At 37.6% G+C, this 20,647-nt stretch overlaps 1 protein-coding gene across 1 annotated transcript in view; it reads left to right on the top strand.

The window, feature by feature from the left end:
- Positions 1-20,647, top strand: part of LOC126252249 (agrin-like) — a gene marked incomplete at its 5' end in the record, with an annotated part of 306,781 nt that overhangs the window by 157,933 nt on the left and 128,201 nt on the right. The gene's annotated exons all lie outside the window — the stretch shown is intronic.

Here is a 20,647-nt window from a genome sequence, read left to right as displayed (position 1 = left end):
TTTCAACTAACTTTCCATTCAGCTTTAAAAGACTCCACTAAGATTAGTGTACAGTATGACTATCAGTAAAGCACAGGGACAAACATTCCAGTGTTGCAGAGTGAATTTAAAATAATCTTGTTTCATAATAAACAACTATATGTAGCATGTTCATTTGTTGGACAACCACAAAACTTATTCATCATTGCATTCAGAATCAAACTATCAACTGTAGCTTATATAAATATACTTTGAATAAGTTAAATGCCATACACATGATACAACCTGTTTCCAACTTGCTCTGGATTTGTGCAGACATAACTGAGTTTTGGAACAGTATTAGTTAGATTAGGGGAAATACTGTGCTAGAGACAGTAATTCAGGAATATCACAGGTTCTAATGAGGGAATTATTCACACCCAGAATGTTTTCCACATCACTCAACAATGATTTTTAAAAAAATCCTTAGCATCCAAATGAGTGACAAGCCAAAATGAAGGCAACCTACTGGCAAACTAACCAGGAAGTTTAGTTTGGTATGTTTTGCATTTACAAGTAGCTTCTGTTGTGTTGACTTGGTAACAAGGGTGCTAGAGTAAATTGCATACTTCACTCATACTTAAGTTCACAGCCATACATATTACGGAGGTCTCTTCAATTATCATGACATTCTTAGATTCACTTCCCTGTTCATTTGCTTGTTAGTGCTACTTTGGGCTGGGTATAAAAATCAACATAATTTATTGACCATTCACACAGTATAAGACAAGTGTTAAAACTTTTAAATATTAAACTGAATGAATAATCAAACAGTCAGCAGTAGCTACATCTAGTGATGTTGATTAGCATCTCTAATCAACTTCAATAAATACAGCTATTATGGACTATTGGACTTTTCATTCAGTTTTATATTTTAAAACTTTTAATACCTGTGTTATACCGTATGAATGGTGAAACTATTATGTATAATTAATTGAACCCTAGTTTTAAAATTATCTGTAATAAGAAGCAGATTCAGATGAATTGTGATGTATACAACAATACAAGATACAAAAATATCTTCCATCTAGACTTTGTGTTCTTACGGAAGGTTTAGGTATGGGAATCTAAATCTACATCTACATAGATACTGAGCAAGCCACCGTAAGGTGTGTAATGTAGGATATAGTGTACCACTACTTGTCATTTCCCCTCCTGTTCCACTCACAAATAGAGCAAGGGAAAAATGACTGTCCATACACCTCCGTATGAGCCCTAATTTCTTGTATCTTATCTTCATGGACCTTATGCATGATGTATGTTGGCGGGAGCAGAATCATTTGGCAGTCAACTTAAAATGCTGGTTATGTAAATTTTCACAGTAGTATTTCCCAAAAAGAACACTGCCTTCTCTCCAGGGATTCCCATTTGAGTTTCAGAAGCATCTCTGTAATACTTAAGTTTTTCCCAACCTAATGGTAACAAATCTAGCAGCCCTCTTCTGAATTGCTTTTATGTCTTCCTTCAATTTGACGTTGTACAGATCCCAAACACTCAAGCAGTACTCAAGAATAGGTCACGCCAGAGTCCTATATGCTGTCTCCTTTACAGGTGAACCATTCTTTCCTGGAATTCTCCCAATAAACTGAAGTCAACCATTTGCCTTCCCTACCACAGTTTTCACATGCTGTATCCACCTCATACTGCTTTGCAAAAGTTGGACACCAGTAATACTGTATCTGAACATTACAGGTTTGTTCTTCCTACTCATCTGCATTAACTTACATTTCTCCAAATTTAGGGCTAGCTGCCATTCATCACACCAACTGGAATTTTGTCTAAGTCATCTTGTATCTTCCTACAGTCACTCATCTTTGGCACCTTACCATACAGCATGACATCATCAACAAACAACTGCAGACTGCTGCCCACCCTGTCTGCCAAATAATTTATCTATACGGAGAATAACAGCAGTCCTATCACACTTCCCTGAGGCACTCCTGATGATACCCTTGTATCTGATGAACACTTGCCATTGAGAACAACATACAGGGTTCTATTATTTAAGAAGTCTTTGAGCCACTCACATATCTGCGAATTTCTTCCATATGCTCACACCTTCATTAATGGCTTGCAGTGGGGCACACATGCATGTGCATTTTCAATTAAGTATAAAGTTTTTACAATTACATTTTTTTCAGATTACATTATTTATTATTACATTATAATTCATAATAAATTCAAGTTACAATGGCCTTTTGGGATAAAACCACTACTTGACTTATTTTTTAAAAGTATCCCCTGTGAATATCTTAACTTCATGTGGTAACAAGTTATGAAAAACAGCTCCTTTGACATACGGGAGTTTTGCTATTAAAGTTAATCTTTTGTTAACCATATGAAAGTCTTTTCTATGCCTTGTTTCATAGTTGTAAATATCCTTGTTTCTTCTTGTAATTTTAGTGTCTCCTTTCACCAGCCTTATAGTTGCTACCATATACACAGCATAAATTGTGAGAATATTGTGCATAATGAACAGGGGTTTGCAAGAAGTTCCTGGTTTTACTTTTGCTGTGTTCCTCAAGGCTCACTTCTGCAGTATAAAAACCATTTTCCATATTAGTTTGGCATGTCACACCCCACAGTACTATTCCCTAAGATAAGAAAGGGTACACTAATCCATAATACAGGCTGTTTATAAATGAATATCGGGTTTTAATGCTTTATAATATTTATTACATTAAACTTACAGTTATAAATGAAATGTCAAATGAAAGAGCAACACAAACAGTTTTACCAAGAACTTTATAAATGTTCAATGTGAGCACCATCTATCACATGGCACCCATAAAGTCAATTTACCCATGTACACAAGCACTAGATAGGCCGCGAGGGGCCCAATGACAGGGCTTGCTTTGCATGGACTCCATGTTCACCTGACCTAACGCCATGAGATTTTTTCCTTTGGGGCTTCATCAGGGATTGTGTGTACATGCCTCCGCTACCAGCAGACCTCCCTGAATTAAGAAAATGGATTGAAGCAGCTGTTGCTACAAACACTGAAGACACACTTGGAAGTCAAATAAAATGGCTCACGAGTGTTATGTGCGCAATGTTCTACCACGCGGAAATACAGCCGTTGAAAGTGAAAATATTCCATGTAACAAATGTGTAACAGATATTGAACATTTAAAAGAGTGTATCACAAGCATGCAAACAGCGATTAACACTTTAAAGAATGATTTAACATAACTTCGAAATGAAAATACCAAACTGATAGGTTATCTGAAATCGAGTGCACCAATCAAAACATAACCGACAACAACTGTAAATAGTGAGAAAGAAAAGCAGCATGAATGGACCAGAAGCAAAAATACTACAGTGAAGGACTCAAGTGTTTGTATTATGAAGTGCCCTGACAAAACCAACAGTGTTAATACAAATGGAAACTGTAAAAAAAGCAATTGACCAGTGCCCCAAGAAATGATACACAGTGATAACAAGAGACAGAACATATTAATTTTTTCTGACAGTCATGGTCATCACTGTGCAAAAATTATGAACAGTTCTCAAAATCAAAAACATTACATCTCTTCTGTAATAAAACCTAACGCACAGTTAAAGGATGTGGTTTGTAACATAGATGGGAAGACGAAAGAATATACGAAAAATGACAGTGTCATCATTCTACATGGGACAAACGACATCCTAAAGAAATTTCAGGATTTCAAATGTGCCTTAACAGATTCTCTTCATAAGACAATCCACACAAAAGTTATCTTGTGCACAATTCCGTACAGATACGATGTACCAAAACTGAACAACAGAATCTATGCTGCAAACGAGTTCTCAATGAGGACAGCAAAAAATTATGAGCATGTAATGGTATTGGACGTCAATGCATTCCTCAGTAGAAGCGATTATACAAAGCATGAACTTCACTTGCGAATGGAAGGCAAAGAGAAATTATGTAGACATTTACAACTAGCAGTAAGTGCCAATCTGCAAATACCGGGTCTAACATACATACAATGTGAAGACCTTTCAGCAAGTATGGCAGTGAAAACACAAGAAAAATCAGAAGCAGAAACGGCTTTATCCAACTCGATAGTTATGAAAGATAAACGAGGAGGTGCAAAAAATAACTGTACTACACCTTCATCACTCAAAAAAGACACAGTGAAACAAAACTACTATCGACTAAACCTGGCTGTGATACCAGCAAAAGCATCTAACCCAAAAAAAAAGCGACAGAACCAAGTTCCACAACCGAAGATATTCAAGACACAACAAGAAGAACTGGGCACTGGAAGCCAGAAGCAGTAGCTACAGAAGACCCACTAAGGACATCAGCAGATCCAGTCTCAAAAGTATTACCAAGGACATCTAATTTTACATGTATCAGTGAACACCAACAATCAACTACTACCACCCCAGCAACAGGAGGAAGTTCAGCAATTCCAGTGAGAAGAAATGTAAGGTGACCATGTCATCTACAAGATCTTTTATTCCCAAAAAGCCTCAAGACCAAATTAGGATAACTAGTGCACCTATCAGCACCACCTCCAGTAGCAGTCCTTGCAGCAAAAACAGAAACCACCTCAACATTGACCACACAAGTAAAATGACTAGAGAGATGGAGAACTGCCTCTTTTCACCATCAGGACATTTTCTTATGACCAATGGAAAAAACCAACTCACGCTTCTAGATGAGAACGAAGATTTCTCACACAATTTAAATTCAGGAATAAAGGTAAGTGGTCAACCAAGTACAATCAGAACAAACCTAAAATCTCACCAGGTCACTCTTCTTCATCAGAATATACAGTCACTTAGGAATAAAGTAAGAGAGCTTGAAATCTTGCTATCAAGTGAACTCAGATACGTTAATATACTGTGCTTAACTGATAACTGGCTGAAAGAAAATATGTTAAAGACAGTGAAAATAACGGATAATGTGTTAGCAGCACAAACTTGTAGATATAAGTTTACACATGGAGGGAACTGCATGTACATAAAGAAAGATATCGAATTCAATAACTTAGACAATGTTGAATCCTTAAACACTGAGAAAGATTTTGAAATATCAGGCATAGAAATTCCAGCATTCAAATTAATTGTAGTATGTTTATATAGATCTCCAGACACCCACCTAAAAAAATTACAATACTCGGCTTGATAATTTACTAAATAAAGTAGTAACAAATCAAAAAACAGTTCTTATATGTGGAGACCTAAATGTAGACTTTAGTAAGCGAAGCAATTCAAAATCTGAGCTGATGAACATATTAGCAGACAATAATTTGGAGATTACAATCCACTCCCCTACATGTAAAACGAATCATTCTTGCACTACCATAGACCAAATAATAATAAGCTCCAAAACAAAATATAAATCAGTTGTAATAAAAGCTGGACTGGCAGACCATCAGGCACAGGCTATAAGCTTTTGTGTAAACACTAACCCATCCTATAATTATATGAGGAAGACTACACACATGGGCAGAACTTTCAGTAATACTGCAGTACAAACATTCCAGAATTATCTCCAACAAGAATCATGGGAGATCGTGTATAGTACAGAAAATATTTCTGATAAGTTTCAGACATTCATGAATATTTTTTAAATATTATTTTGATCTTGCTTTTCCATGGAAAGCCAAAACAGTGCAAACCACTAAAAGCAACAAGTGGATTACTAATGGTATAAGGAAATCTTGTGCTAAAAAACGGTACCGTCACAATATTGCAAGAAGCTACAACACAACTCAGGAGTTTGATAGTTACTTTAAAAAATATAAATCTATCTTAAATAAAATAATAAAGGAGGCAAAGAAAGGAGACAATGACAAAGACATAGAAGATGCTTCAAACAGAAACAAAGCAATCTGGCAAGTTGTAAAAAAAGAAACCAAATCTTACAAAAGTAGAGTTAATAATATAGTATTAAAGGCTGGCTTGGAAAACATTAATAACCCACGGGAAGTAGCTAACATGTTTAATAACTATTTTATAAATGTAACAGAGAAACTACTACAACAGACTACTAATAGAAAACAGCATTCAGAAACAGGGAAAAAAGTCTCAAGCAGATCAATGTTTCTGTACCCAACAAATGTGGAAGAAGTACAGGTTACAATAAAAAGTCTCAAAATGAAACACTCTGCAGGTGTAGATGATATACCTGATTTCATTATAAAGAAGTGTGGGGACTTGATTACTGAGCCCTTAACCCACCTATGTAACCTATTTTTTGCTACAGGAACTTTTCCGTCATGTTTGAAAATAGCAAAAGTAAAGCCATTATACAAGAAAGGAAACAAAGATGATGTTTCCAACTACAGACCACTGGCACTTCTGTCTGTTTTCTCAAAAATATTAGAAAGACTTTTCAATAAGAGGCTAACAGACTTCTTAGAGGTAAATGGCATTCTGTCAGAATCCCAACATGGATTTAGAGCAAACCACTCAACCGAATCTGCAGTTCACTCCTTTCTATTAGAGGCACTGGTAGCATTAGACAACAAAAAACTTACCATGGGCATATTTTTATATTTGTCAAAGGCATTTGACACCATAAATCATGACAAATTGCTACATAAGCTAGAAAATCTTGGCATTGGGGGAACAGCTAACAACTGGCTCAGCTCTTATCTTAAAAACAGGGAACAATATGTGGAAATAGATCAAGAAAGGGACAATGTCATTAGGAAATATAATTCCTAGCTACTGACTGTTAAATATGGAGTGCCACGAGGATCAGTAATGGGTCCTGTTCTGTTCTTACTCTATGTAAATGACCTAAACATATTTCAATTTGCTCATGATATGAGTGTTCTAATTACAGGAAACTCAGAAGAAGCTCTTGTAAAAAACATAAAAGAAACCACTGACAGGCTAACATGTTACTTGATGACAATGACGTAATAATAAACACTGAAAAAACTGTAGCTATGGATATGCACACAGCACAAACAAAAAAATCTGATATCACCCAATCTAGAGCTATACAGACAGACAATTGCCAAAACAGCCTGTACCAAATTTCTTGGACTTCATCTACAAGACAACTTGAAATGGAAAGCACATATTGAGCAAATGAACAAAAAATTAAGTACTTCTTGTTTTGTGCTGCGTACATTAAAAAATTGTACCAGCTACAACACCCTTCAATGTGTATATTATGCAGTGGTACACTCTCACCTCCGGTATGGGATTATGTTCTGGAGATGCCACAAAACATTCAAAATTCAAAAAAAAAAAAAAAATTATAAGAATAATGGAAGGGGTAGATAATCGCAAATCATGTAGACCATTGTTTCAAAAAAGGATGATCCTGCCACTTCCTTGCATATATATACTTGAAAATATAATGCATTTAAAGCAACTTACGTACAAAAAGACCACTCATCACTCAAAATAACACAATACACAGCTAAAATGCAAGACAAAAATTGGATGTACATGTTCAAAGCGCCAACACAAAGTTATTTCAAAACAGCCTTATCCATCCTAGTATCAAACTATACAATGCCTTACCAGATACCATTAAACACATACAAAACATTGGTCACTTCAAATCTAAACTGAAGTCATACTTGGTTGATCACTGCTTTTACACAGTAAATGAATACGTACAAAACTATTTTTTTTTTGTTTACATAATGTAGTCTCTTTCAGAAGAACATTTGTATTTTATCTCTCTGTATATAACGTAACAACATTTATTTAAGTATTAATCATTAATTGATATATTAATGTGTGTTATTATGTACAAAGTTATATTATATGTAAAACTGTTAATATTAACAAAAAAATCCAAATATCTCTTGCACATTGTGCAGCTGTAGATGAAAATGGATCAATAAATCAAAATCAAATCAATGTTTGGGAAGAACTCAGCTATAGACTTGTGTGCCATGTGACAAATGATGCTCACATTGAACATTTACAAGGTTTTTGGTAAAACTGTTTCAGTTGCTCTTTCATTTTACATGTCATTTATAACTGTAAGTTTAATATAATGAGTATTATAAAGTGTTAAAACCCCGATATTTATTTATAAACACCCTGTATACAGACCTTAGGACTTCAGAATTAAGATATGGTGATAATCTTTTGAATACCTATAGACTGGGTGTTATTTTTTTACAGACATAATCAGCTTGTTGCTTCCATAAAAGTCAATCATCTATGCATAAACCCAAGAATTTACTGTCTGTACAGATTTTTGATAGAATTTCAGCAATCATGGTATTTTGTCCATTTGGACCACTTGGTTTAAAATATTAATTTTTTCTTTGTTTAAAATATTAGTTTTTTCTATTTTTACTTTTAGGTTGTCTCTTTCAAAGTGAGCTCTTGCCTTTTCACTAAAGTTATGCATCTCTTCAACTAGGCTGGGTTCACTGTCTGCATAGCAGACACCATATGTACTGTCTGCATACATAGTGATCAATTGCGTACTGTCAAAAGAACTTAGGAAATCATTTACATAGCATATGAATAGAACTGGACCTAAAATGGAGTCCTGAGGAACACTAAAATGTCTATATCTTATACTTGACCTTGTCCTCTCCAGTATTTCTCCATTAGAGTATATAATCTCCTTGCTCTGCTGTCTACCCTTTAAATATGTTTCTAGCAATTGCGTGAGTTTTCCAGTGACACCACTCTTCGCAGTTTTTGATAAAAGCACATCATGATGCACTCTATCAAAAGCCCTTGAGATGTCCAGGAATACTCTTGCTGCCTGGGATTTTCCATCTATTTTTTCAAGTGCATGATGGACAAATTGTACTGATGCTGACGTGGTACTTCGAGCTCTTCGGAAACCGTGATGGAAATCACTTAATTTGTCAGCATTGTTATAATATTCCAGGATTTTTTTTTAATATTATTTTCTCTATCAGTCTGCTGTAAATTAATATTAGAGCAATAGGTCTGTAGCTCTGTACATGCTTTATTTTCCCCTTTTTGTGTATTGATTTAACTACAGTCAGTTTCAACTTGTCAGGGAACACACCATCTTCAAAAATACAGTTTATTAGATGAACTAGTGGTTTCATTAGTTTATGTTTTGCATTTAATCAATAGGTATGGAGAAATTTCATCTAATTCTGCAGATTTTTTTGTTTCTGAGGCTGCAGAATATCATATGTGCTTACTGCAGGTAGAGTGCTGTGTTCTGTATATCCTGTTTCATAGAGACATCATTTTCCACAGTATCTGTGAATTGATTATTAAAAATATTGCTGACTAGAACGGGATCAGAGATATCATCCTTAATCACAGTTAATTGTACAATATTAATAGGTTTATTTTACACATTTTTGCTGGTTGATGATAACTGGTTTTAAGCCCACCAGTACTTGGGTGTTGCATGGTGGTACTGTTTGTTTTGTCTTCTTTGTCCATATTAGTCAATAATCTATCTTAAGAAATGCTTGATTTTGATTCACTGTCAGTGACTACACTCACGGTTGAGCTGCTTTTTTCCTGTGATTGAAAACAACTCTGTCGTTCTCTGTTTCTCATGTCCTTTTTCTTCCCATGTGGTTTGATGCAGCTCGTCATGATATCACAGTCTACAGTTGAAAGCACTTCAAACGGGTTTTCATGCACAAAGATTGTGTCACAGGCCTCAATTACTTCAGTATATAGATAATATTTATTGTTACAAAAGGAAAATTCACTTGAGAAAACTGTACAATTGAGAGACAAAATTGCTATTTAGTACTTGACTTCAGGGCACAAAGATTTTAGAACTGCTCATAGACATATATAAAAGTACACGAAACAGTTCTAGCTTTCAGAAATGTATATGAACTGTGAGTATTCAACATGACATAAACTTCTTACAATGGTACATGGTAAAATTCACTTCAGACGTAGTGCTTCATCAATACAAAGTATTTTGTAAAAAATGTTGGGTTTACGTACTTTAAAAGTAATGATGGAAGAAAATTTTAGCAGCAAGAAGTGGTGTAGTTGTAGCAGAAGCTATATGTATGAGGTAGCTGCACAAAATTAGGGAAAAGATAGTTCAAAGTTGTTACCTTGATGAACTATGGGTGAATCACAATGATTTTATGAAAATGTGCTTAAAAATGAGTGATGATTCTGGCAAGTTTTTTGGTTCCCTTAGGAAAGGTTCACAGATAACTAGGAATTCTACACACTAGCTCTTCCTCTGATTTTCTTTCTGGGAGCAAATTTGTATTCAGGTGTAAGAAAAACAGAATGACTGCTATTTGGAAATGAATGCTGTCACTTTCAAGAACTGGATCATTGTATGATATTACAGTCTTAAAATTGAAACCCAGACCTGCTTGTAATACTAACACAGAAAGTCAGTATCCAAAGCAGAATCATTATCTGAATAACAGCAATATGTGATTGACTGCAACTCATACGATGTGCTATACTAGACTGGGTTAGCAGCTGCCCGCATTGCCCGGTTCCTGTTGTGAAGAAAATAGTTCTTGGAGATTCACTGTGACTGTGAATTTGTAATCAGAAAATGTTTAAAGAAAAACTGCATGAAGTAAATTAATATTGCATAAACCCCGAGAACCCGTTTTACTTCCGGAAACTTCAAAAGCAAGCCTATGTATGAGAAGTTTCCCAATCCTGTTAAAATTGTGATAATAAAATTCTTTGATAGTGCAAACAGTAAAACACTCTGAAGTTAATTTGATAAATAAGGACACAGTATACTGTAATTTTGCTTACTCAGATAAACTTGCATATAGACATGAATGGATGGAAATATGACATTAAGTGGCGTGTAAACAAAGATCGCGTACTTTGACAGTTGTCAAGTTCAGAGTACCAATACACTAACTTGAACCAGTGGTGAGTAAGCTACTTCTTTGTAATTGGTCGGTGTAAATGGCGGATGCCTCAACTTACACGTCTGGCTACATTTCACTGTACAACACACAAATTCTCCTGCCTAAACTACTGTATATACACATCAAAGCACACACTTCCAAAACACACATACAATGCATGCAACAACTAGTACAAATACACTGAAACACAAAAACAAATTAATTATGCCAATAACTACTGTTAGTGGTGGGGTCAACAGTCACTGAAGGTTAACAGTCTTTATGATACACACTACTTTACTTTTATTTACGGGGTGAAACATTAAGAGATAGTCTGTTACAATGCAGAAAGAAATTGGTTACAGTTGTGAGTTCTCGAAGAGAGATATGGTTTTGAGTCTTATCTGTTCTTGGTTGGCATGATATGGCGAAGGCGATAGAAGCAGTTAGAAGTTGCTGATACAAATCCTGTAAGTTCATCCATTTGCCTCCCGGGCAGTAATATATTCTCTTTTCATTACATCCTGTTTTGGCTGGCAGTGGTATTAAGTTGTGTAGGAAAAATTTGTTGCAGGGTGGAACAAAGTGTGGTAGTGACTGTTTATGCAGCACTTCAAGGTTGTATTATTTCAATATGCAACTTTCACACATGATACTTTGGCACAGTCCATACATCATGTTTAAATTAACATTCCATTTGCTATAATTTACCTACTGCAAAATTAGACCACCTACTGTTAATATACATGGTTCATGATAACACTGTTCCCGCGAAAACAGTCATTTATGTAGCAACACTGTTCACAGTTTCCACATTGGCAGTTAGTGTTTTAGCGTATGTCACATGTCATAGTCAAGAAAATGAACAATATTAAATTCGCAGTTTATGTAATGCAGTTTAATTCTAAACCAGCAACAATACTGTCTAGTCACGAGTGCATTGTCACTACCACAAGAATCGTTCTGCAAGAACCAACAGCGTTTGCATGATACAGCGGCCATCATGGAGTCAAATTTCAAACCGTGTCTAACACACGAAAGTCCAATATTCATATTGCATTAAATGCACACCATTACTACACACAATACTTGCTTTCGTACCGTCACGCTCACGCGCCATCTGCGGCTGTCTGCCACACTGTTCGACCCAACAACTATCAATACCTCTCTCACTCCACAGTTCTTACAACACTTCTGCCTATTGCATTACGTTTCACACAATACATTTAACAAAAATATCTGAATGATCATCAGGAAAAAAACCAAGTCTTTACATAAGGAACTCATATAGGAAAGAGCAAACTAAACATAGTCGCACTTCATGTTCTACACTATATAACCAAATGAAAAATATTCTACATCATTAGACATATAAGAAAAGGTCATAAGAGAAAGAAAAAATATATCTTGTTATTACTCATGGTATCACACTGTGAGAGTGGATAGACCACATGACATTTGACATACGACTCTGGCAGCAATCATCGATTGCAAGATGCATCACATTGGAGCTGTAATTGATATGCACCATTGGCAAGAAAACTGACACATAGGGCCAAAAATGTCCAGGCTTATGCTGCTGCTGCTGGCAAGGAGGTTGGGAGTGAGAGGAGTGGCAAAATTCTCTGCCAACAACAGATTGAGCTGCATGGTCGTGGGGCCATCCAACTGAGATGGTCCAACAAGGGACTAAGGCAATAGTGGAGATGGTAGCGTGCCAAAGGCAATGGGTTGTGCCAGTATGACAAGGGTGAGTGGAGATAGGGAAAAGGGAACAGTTCTGTCCCCATGGGTTTCCACACCATTGTCCACTAACCAAACTGCCACAGGAATGTGGGTGGTGTGATGGAAGGGCAGTAGGCATGGCTGGTTCAGATGTTCAAATTTGTGTGAATTCCTAAGGGACCAAACTGCTGAGGTCATTGGTCCCTAGATCTACACACTACTTAAACTAACTTATGCTAAGAACAACACACACACCCATGCCCGAGGGAGGACAGACAGGAGCACTTCCTGCAACTATGGTCAGGGTCAGAACTGGTTGCGCTGGTGAGTCAGAAGATCACCTCTGGCCATGGCGTCAAACAGCTGACGACCCCTGTGTCCTACGATGAACACTTGGGCCCACTCTGAATGCTGGCCAAAGGTGTGTGACCAGACACAGGTGACCTATGTGTAGGCAGGCACACTGTACAGAATGCAGGAGGTCTAACAGGGAGCAATGCCAGTGCCCACACAGTGTTTTGGCTGGACTGATCCCATTGATGGGAGTGGACTGATAGATGGCAAGAAAGCTGTGGAGGGCTTCCTTGGTGAACAACGTAGGCAAGGCCTTCCACTTCTGAGGTTTAAAAGTGCTGACCATCTGCTCAGCCTCTGCATTGGAGACAGGGTGAAATGGTGTGGTGGTCAAGTGTTCGATACTGTTACGGTGAAAGAAGACCTGGAACTGCAACAATGAAAGTAGATGGCCATTTTCCAACACCAGAGTACATGTCAGAATTGTTGAGAGGGAATGAATGGTAGCAGAGCAGGGAAGTTTGAAAGGATGTCCTCCACCAGCAGCCACATAGCTCCCTAAAACAACCTGGCAAAATCAACATGGACCCTCTGCCATGGTTGGTCAGGGTGGAGTCATGAGGAGAAATGTTGTACAGTGGCCATCTGATTGAGGGAGCAGGCACAACAGGAGCAGCACACACATTCAGTGTTGGCATTGAAGCCAGAGTTGTAGATATGCCACTTGTCCAATGCCTTCATGTGCATCATCCCCCAGTGAGAAGCATGAAGGAGCTGGAGGGTGTGAGGTCAGCGTGTGGGCAGAATAGTGAATTGGCACTCAGATTTCTCTGTGGTCCAATGTTAAGATTCCCTTATGGGGTTGAGCAGCAAATGCAATCCGAAATGACTGAGCGAGACCATGTAGGTGTGACAGGAAACATGCTCTGGCCACCCCTTCTGTACATCAGACAGAACTATCCACTATCTCTGCTTGCCCCAGGCCCAGCAGTCTGCTGTTCAATGCTGGCAGCTATGTCCAGAATGCCTGCTTCAATGATCAGGACTGAAATGGAGTTTTTTACTTTGTGTGAAGCACATCACAACACCAAGGAGGGTAGTTGTTTCTGACCTGTGTCTGAAATTACAAAAATGATCACTTGATGCTGAGGGGGGAGTAGAAAAATTGGCATACTCAAGTCTCTTAAGAGAAACTGGTGATCTGGATACCCATGAACTCAGCTGAGACTTAAAGGCAAAAAAAGATGGTGACAAGCCAGAATCAATGGTTGACCACTGGTCATTGTGGTGAATTTCTTTTGTGAAAGCATACTGAGCTTCAAAAGCAACCTTAAAAGATTGAGCAATTTTAAGCACTTTACCAAGACTAAGGTCAGATGTGGTCAGAGCTTTTACCATACCCCCCCCCCCCCCCCCCTCGAAGGCAAGGCACTCAATCACATTCCAAATCAGTGATTCTGCATATGAAACTTTACTGCTCTGAAATGTGCAAGACTCTGCAAGTTGTCAGCGTATGCTGTGTAAGACTATCCATGTTGTATATGACAATGATTAAATTTTAGTTTAGCTGCAACAAGGTGTGTCTGATGACCATAGAATTTGGTTAACAAAGGACAGTGTAGATTGAAAGATAGATCACTAGAAATCAAGAGTGGTAATAACTATTGAATCAGTTTATAAAAACAGCTTCTGGGAGTATACGTAATCCATTGACCAATTCATATAGTATAACAGGTGTTTATATACAACTGTTAAACGACTGAAATATAAAACTGAATAATAAACCCAATAGTACCCTGTAGCTATATTTATGTAAGTCAATTAGACACTTATACAACTGATTTTGCAACTTTTAAGGTGCATCCTCTGGTTTATAACTGTACAGAAAATTTTTATAAATTAATACTCTGATAATGGGAAAAATGAAGTTATCTGAGGTAAGTTAAAGCACTGAGTGAATAGAGTTAAACAAGGAAGACAAAATTGTAAGGGTTGTTTCAAAAACAAGGTTCCCACATTTTTTTTAGACACAAGGAATTTTTTATTCGAAAAAACAATTACGCTGTTGGAAATGTTGATCTTTAAGCTTTTTTCCACATAATTCCCATATTTTCTATGCATTTTTTTCTGTCGAGTAATCCACTTTTGCATTCACACCTCAAAAGAAGTCCACCACCAACCCGTTGAGAAACTTGGAAACTTCATCTTGCAATTCCTCGTCTGTCTGAAATCGTAGACCGCCTAGGTGCTCCTTCAATTTCGGAAACAGATGAAAATTGCTGGGTGCCAAATCAGGGCTGTAAGGGGGGTGGTCAATGACATCCCAGCCAAATTTGTTGATTAACTCCTTCATTTGTTGTGACACATGTGGACGGGCATTGTCATGGTGCAGCCTTATGCCTTTGCTGAGTTTTCTCCTACGACAATTTAGTATTGCCCATCTGAGCCTTTTCAAGGTCTCGAAATAACCTGTTGAGTTTATGGTGGTCCCTCTAGGCATAAAATCAATGAGCAGTACACCACTCCGCTCCCAAAACACCGATGCCATGATTTTTCCTGCTGACAGCTGCTGCTTAAACTGGTGGCGATCCGGTGTGTTTCCATTACCACGATTGTTGTTTTGTTTCCAGAGTAATGTAATGGCACCATGATTCATCTCCCGTAACAATAGAATCAAAGAAGTCTTCCTTATTCTCGTCGCATTCACTCCAGAACTTCCAAGCACAGTCGACATGCTGCTGTTTGTGGACTTCTGAAAGCATGTGCGGTACACAGCATGCACACAACTTGTGGTAGCCTAGCTTTTTATTCAATATCCTGTCAATTGAAACTTCAAAAGCCTCAGGAATTTGAGCAGCCAGTTGCCAGATGGTGATTCGCCGATCTTTGAGCAGGATTTGCTCAACTTTCGCCACAACTTCGTCGGAGATTGACAGCCTCCCGCTTCTTTGTTCATCATGGACGTCCATATGGTCATTGGAAAACTCCCTACACCATTTTCGGATGTGTTGAATGCTTATACACGTTTCCTCATACATTTCACTCAATTGCCGATGAATTTCTACAGGTGGTAACTTTCTTGCGTGCAAAAATTGGATGACCGCACGAATTTCATGCCTGGCAGTGACGGCAATGATGGGCTCCATTGCTTATGGCTGTCAGGCTGGTACTGACCATTGCAGAGCCATGCTAGTTGTTGGAATTGGTGGTGGGGGATCCGGTAAACATGGTGGTGTTGCCAGATTTCGCATTGCACCATGCACGGTAAGGATACAGATTTGGGAACCTTACTTTTGAAACAACCCTCATATTCATCTAGTTAGGAAACTACATGTGGATCACACATGCCTCAGAAAGAATGGGCCTTTACATATTTAATAAATATGATTTGTGATTTCATACCAGAAGATGGTTACTTGCAAAATATGTTGTATGGTACAGGGAGCTATTACAGAATGCCACAGAATAACAATTCACATGTCAAGATAAAGTTCTCATCCTTCTTGAACTGATAAAAACCATCATCACTGATGAATTTCCAGTCAGTAAAAGTGGATAAATTGAATTAGGAATCAAACTGATCCTTGACTAAAAAACAGTTCAGCAGTAACTAAAATGAAAAAGAAATGGGTACTTACCCATGCAATGTAGAATTGCCAAAAATGAGACTGATCTGTGTGAAAATCATGTTACTTGATATAGGCCCACTGGAATATATTTCAATCAGCAAAGTGATGACAGCTCTTTTTCATGCTGGGATCTAGAAAATGCAACAAATAACTGAATTAATGAAGCAGCTCTCCTGCTGAGGCATACAGTGTAACTGATCTTCACTGTTGTAATGTGTAATGGTAAATGTTTGGCTGCTTACAAAGATTTGCTCATTATTATCTGTATATTTATTTTCTAGTAAAGTAATTATTTTTATCAGTAACAAAAATTTTAAACAGACTAATTTCTTTGTATATGCATTAACACGTTAGGTTTTTGTGTGAAATCTATGGAAGAGGTGGCTTAGAGTTCCTGTCATAATGAAAAGGGAAATGGCAGACAATTGCAGAAAGAAATGGTATGTGTAACGCTTGTGAGGAAGGGCCAAGTCACAACAAAACATAAATCAAGAGGGACATGAGTGTTGAAAAATAACCAGAGTAAGAATGAAACGATGAATGTGTTCATTTTCATTTACACACTACCAATTCTTTTGAGATTAACCTTTCTGGTTGCTAACTGCTAACAGCTCACTGTTAATACCCAGGAATTTGATTGATAACTGTTAGCCAATAATTGCTTCCACATTCTTCTTTTGAAATTGTCTATTTCATTTTACAAGTCAACAGAAACATCTCGCCTCCTCCAGCTGTACACCTCACCCTCCTTCAACATTTCTCATATATTTTCATCTCTCTTCTTCTTCCCTTTTGTGTGTTACAGTCTCTGCAGGACCATGGAAGCACCTCTATTCATATTCATCCTAATCACATGTCCAGAAAACCTTGCCCTTTTCAGTGTAATTGCCGGCTTATATTGTCCTCATACCCCAATACAGTTCTTCCCTAGATCTTTACAATCTAGTACTTTCCTCTCTTTGTATATCCATTGATCGGCGCCGTTTCATTCTAATGTTATGGTCTCATGTGCATACAGTACCACATTCCTCACTGCTGCCTTGTAATGTTTGATCTTGTGTCTGTAGAATTATTTTTGTTGTATTTATCTCTTGTCATACAGAAAACTGACCTCATCATCTTTATCCTATCAACTATCCCCTCATTGCTCCTCTTTCATCCTCTTATATATTCACCCAGAAATTTAAATTTGTCCACCAGTTGCATGCCTTCTGGTGTTCTTCAATCCCCAGTTGTATTCCATGCCTTGCCTTGTTGCAGGTGATTCTCAGTCCCACCTTCCAGGCTACCTTTGATTGTCAAGTTGTGACTTTGCATCTTCTTTTGCCTCATGCACTGTTGCTATGTCATCTGCAAAAGCTAGGGAGTCCACTTGAACCCTATCAGCCTTTTCATAACCCAAATTTATAATCAGGCTTATACTACAGTAAGAGAATCCCAGTCTGTTACATTACACAGTATACAGTGGCTAAACTTTCCATACACTAGTGTGAACCAGCTGCATTCTATTTACATTACTGATATTTTTTAAGTTCATCCTCAATCTGACATTCTGTCACAATGTCAACAGATTTGCCATTAATAAATCCCTCATTACAACTTCTTCCTCTATTTACACAATTTTTGCATTCTCAGTATCTTTTTGCACTTTTAATAATCCAGCTCATTAATATTATCATTACAAAACTACTACTTCTTCTGACTTGGCCTAAAAAGGATTAACAGTAACTAACATCTGCTTATCACATTGGTTTTCAATTTCCCTCTCCTTGGACGCACTATCATTAGAGCAAGATGTTGTTTCAGAGTCCATACTTTTATTTGAATTTTCTGATATATCCTCAAAACAAATTTCGTGGAATCTAGTTTACTAACTGATTCACAATTAATTACATTTGTTTTTAGAATGAAATTTTTACTTTGCATCATATTGTGTGCTGATATGAAATTTCCTGGCAGATTAAAACTATGTGCCAGACTGAGATTCAAACTTGGGACCTTTGCCTTTCGGGCGTGCAAGTGTTCTACTGATTGAGCCACCCAAGCGGAACTCGTGAGCCATCCTTGCAGCTTTACTTCCATCAGACCTCATCTCCTACCTTCCAAACTTCAAAGATGCTCTCCTGCAAACTTTGCTGGACTATCATTTCTGGAAGAAAGAGTATTATAGAAACATGGCTTAGTCACAGCCAGGGGGATGTTTTCAGAATGAAATTTAAAAAGCATCACTCATGTGAAGTGAAATTCAACTTGCCCTTTTCTCAAAAGATGTACTGCAAACTGTTGATGATGGACAACAGGGAGATTCCATATTTCTAAAGTTCCAAAAAGTATCTGACACTACATCACTGCAGACTGTTAATGAAGGTATGAGCATACAGAACAAGATCCTTATATGAGAGTGGCTTGAAGAAAACTTAAGTAATAAAACACTGTATGTTGTCCTTGATGGTAAGTGTTTATTTCAGTTTATTGGAAGAATTTTATAAAAGTGTGGTTCAGCTGTGAAGGAGGCAGCATCGTGTAGGACACTAGTGCGAGGTATCCTTGAGTACTGCTCAAGCGCTTGGGATCTGCACCAGGTTGTATTAAAAGAAGACATTGAAGCAGTTCAGAAGTGGGCTGCTAGTTTTGTTATCAGTAAGGTCAAACACTGTGCAATCATTAATGAGATGCTTTAGGAACTCAAATGGGAATCCCCAGAGGGAAGGGTTTTCTTTTTTTTAAGAAAAAAAGGGGGGGCGGGGGGCTATGCTGTTGAGAAAATATTGAGAACTGTTGAGAACAGGCATTTGAAGCTGACTGTAGAATGATCCTATTCTGCCAGCATACATGTCACGTAAGGACTATTAAGATAAGATACAAGACATTATGGCTCACTCAAAGGCATATAGACAACCATTTTTCCCTCGCTCCATCTGCAAGTGGAACAGGAAAGGAACTGACTAGTAGTGGTACAAGGTACCTTCTGCTACACACCATACAGTGGTTTGTGGAGTATGTAATGTAGATGTAGATGCAGAAATTTTCAATTTGTAGCAAACTGTGCACTGATGTGAAACTTCCTGGCAGCTTAAAACTTTATTCCAGACTAAGACTCGAATGCAGGACCTTTGCCTTTCACAGGCAAGTACTCTACCAACTAAAGTACCCGAGCATGGCTCATGACCTGTTCGCAGAGCTTTACTTCTGGCATACCTTGTCTTTTACCTTCCAAACTTCAGTGAAGCTCTCCAGTAAGGTTCACAGTAAAGCTGTGAGTATGTGTCATGAGTTGTGCTTGGGTAGCTCAGTCAATAGAGCACTTGCCTGCCAAAGGCAAAGGTCCAGAGTTTTAGTCTCAGTCTGGCACACAGTTGTAATATGTCAGGAAGTTCCATATTAGTGCACATTCCACTGCAAAGTGAAAATTTCATTCTGGAAACATCCCCCAGGCTGTGGCTAAGCCATATCCCTGCAATTTCCTCTTTCTTCCAAAAATGGTATTGCTGCAAGGCTCACAGAAGAGTTTCTTTGAAGTTTGGAAGGAAGGAGGTGAGGTACTGATGTGTGACAGCAAGTAAAAACTCATCAAAAAACTGAAATTGGTATCTGTGTACAAAGTATTCGAGCTCTTTTCTGAAATGCAATGACCACAAATTATATGTTCAAAACAAGCATTTTTGAGAGATCATCCTTTGTGCTCATCCAGAGAAAAATCAAAAATTGATGATGAGCATGTTGAATTAAACCAAAAACATCACAGCAGCTAAGTGGTTAAACTGTAAGCATAAATGTGGACATGTGCTTAATGATATACTTTGTCACCATTGCTGTTATTGTTTAATGCTTTTCTTACGAGCCGCACTTCATATGCTCACCACTGTTAAAGTATTATTTTAGGCTTGATGAGAGAAACACAGATGTGAAAAAATTATTTTACTTCCCCAGTTGATGTAACAAGCTTGTTAGAAGTTGGCTCAGTGAATTTCTGTGCACTGTGTTAAATGTAAATTTGAAAGAAAGGTCAGGTGCAACAGTTTCACTTCATTCCCTCTATCACTGCTGCCAATCTTTACAGTCGAGAGTGTGTGGTGTGTGCGGTGCAAAGTATATACATGAGTAGTGTATATAGTTGTTGCGACTGTATCGTGTCAGATTTGAACGTGAGAGCCTTTAGCATGTGCTATCACGAAAGCCTTTTTCTATTTCCATCTGACATCTCTG

Source organism: Schistocerca nitens, chromosome 4 (genome assembly GCF_023898315.1).
Source record: "Schistocerca nitens isolate TAMUIC-IGC-003100 chromosome 4, iqSchNite1.1, whole genome shotgun sequence".
Classification (NCBI taxonomy): Eukaryota; Metazoa; Arthropoda; class Insecta; order Orthoptera; family Acrididae; genus Schistocerca; species Schistocerca nitens.
This window is presented reverse-complemented; position numbering and strand designations above follow the sequence as displayed.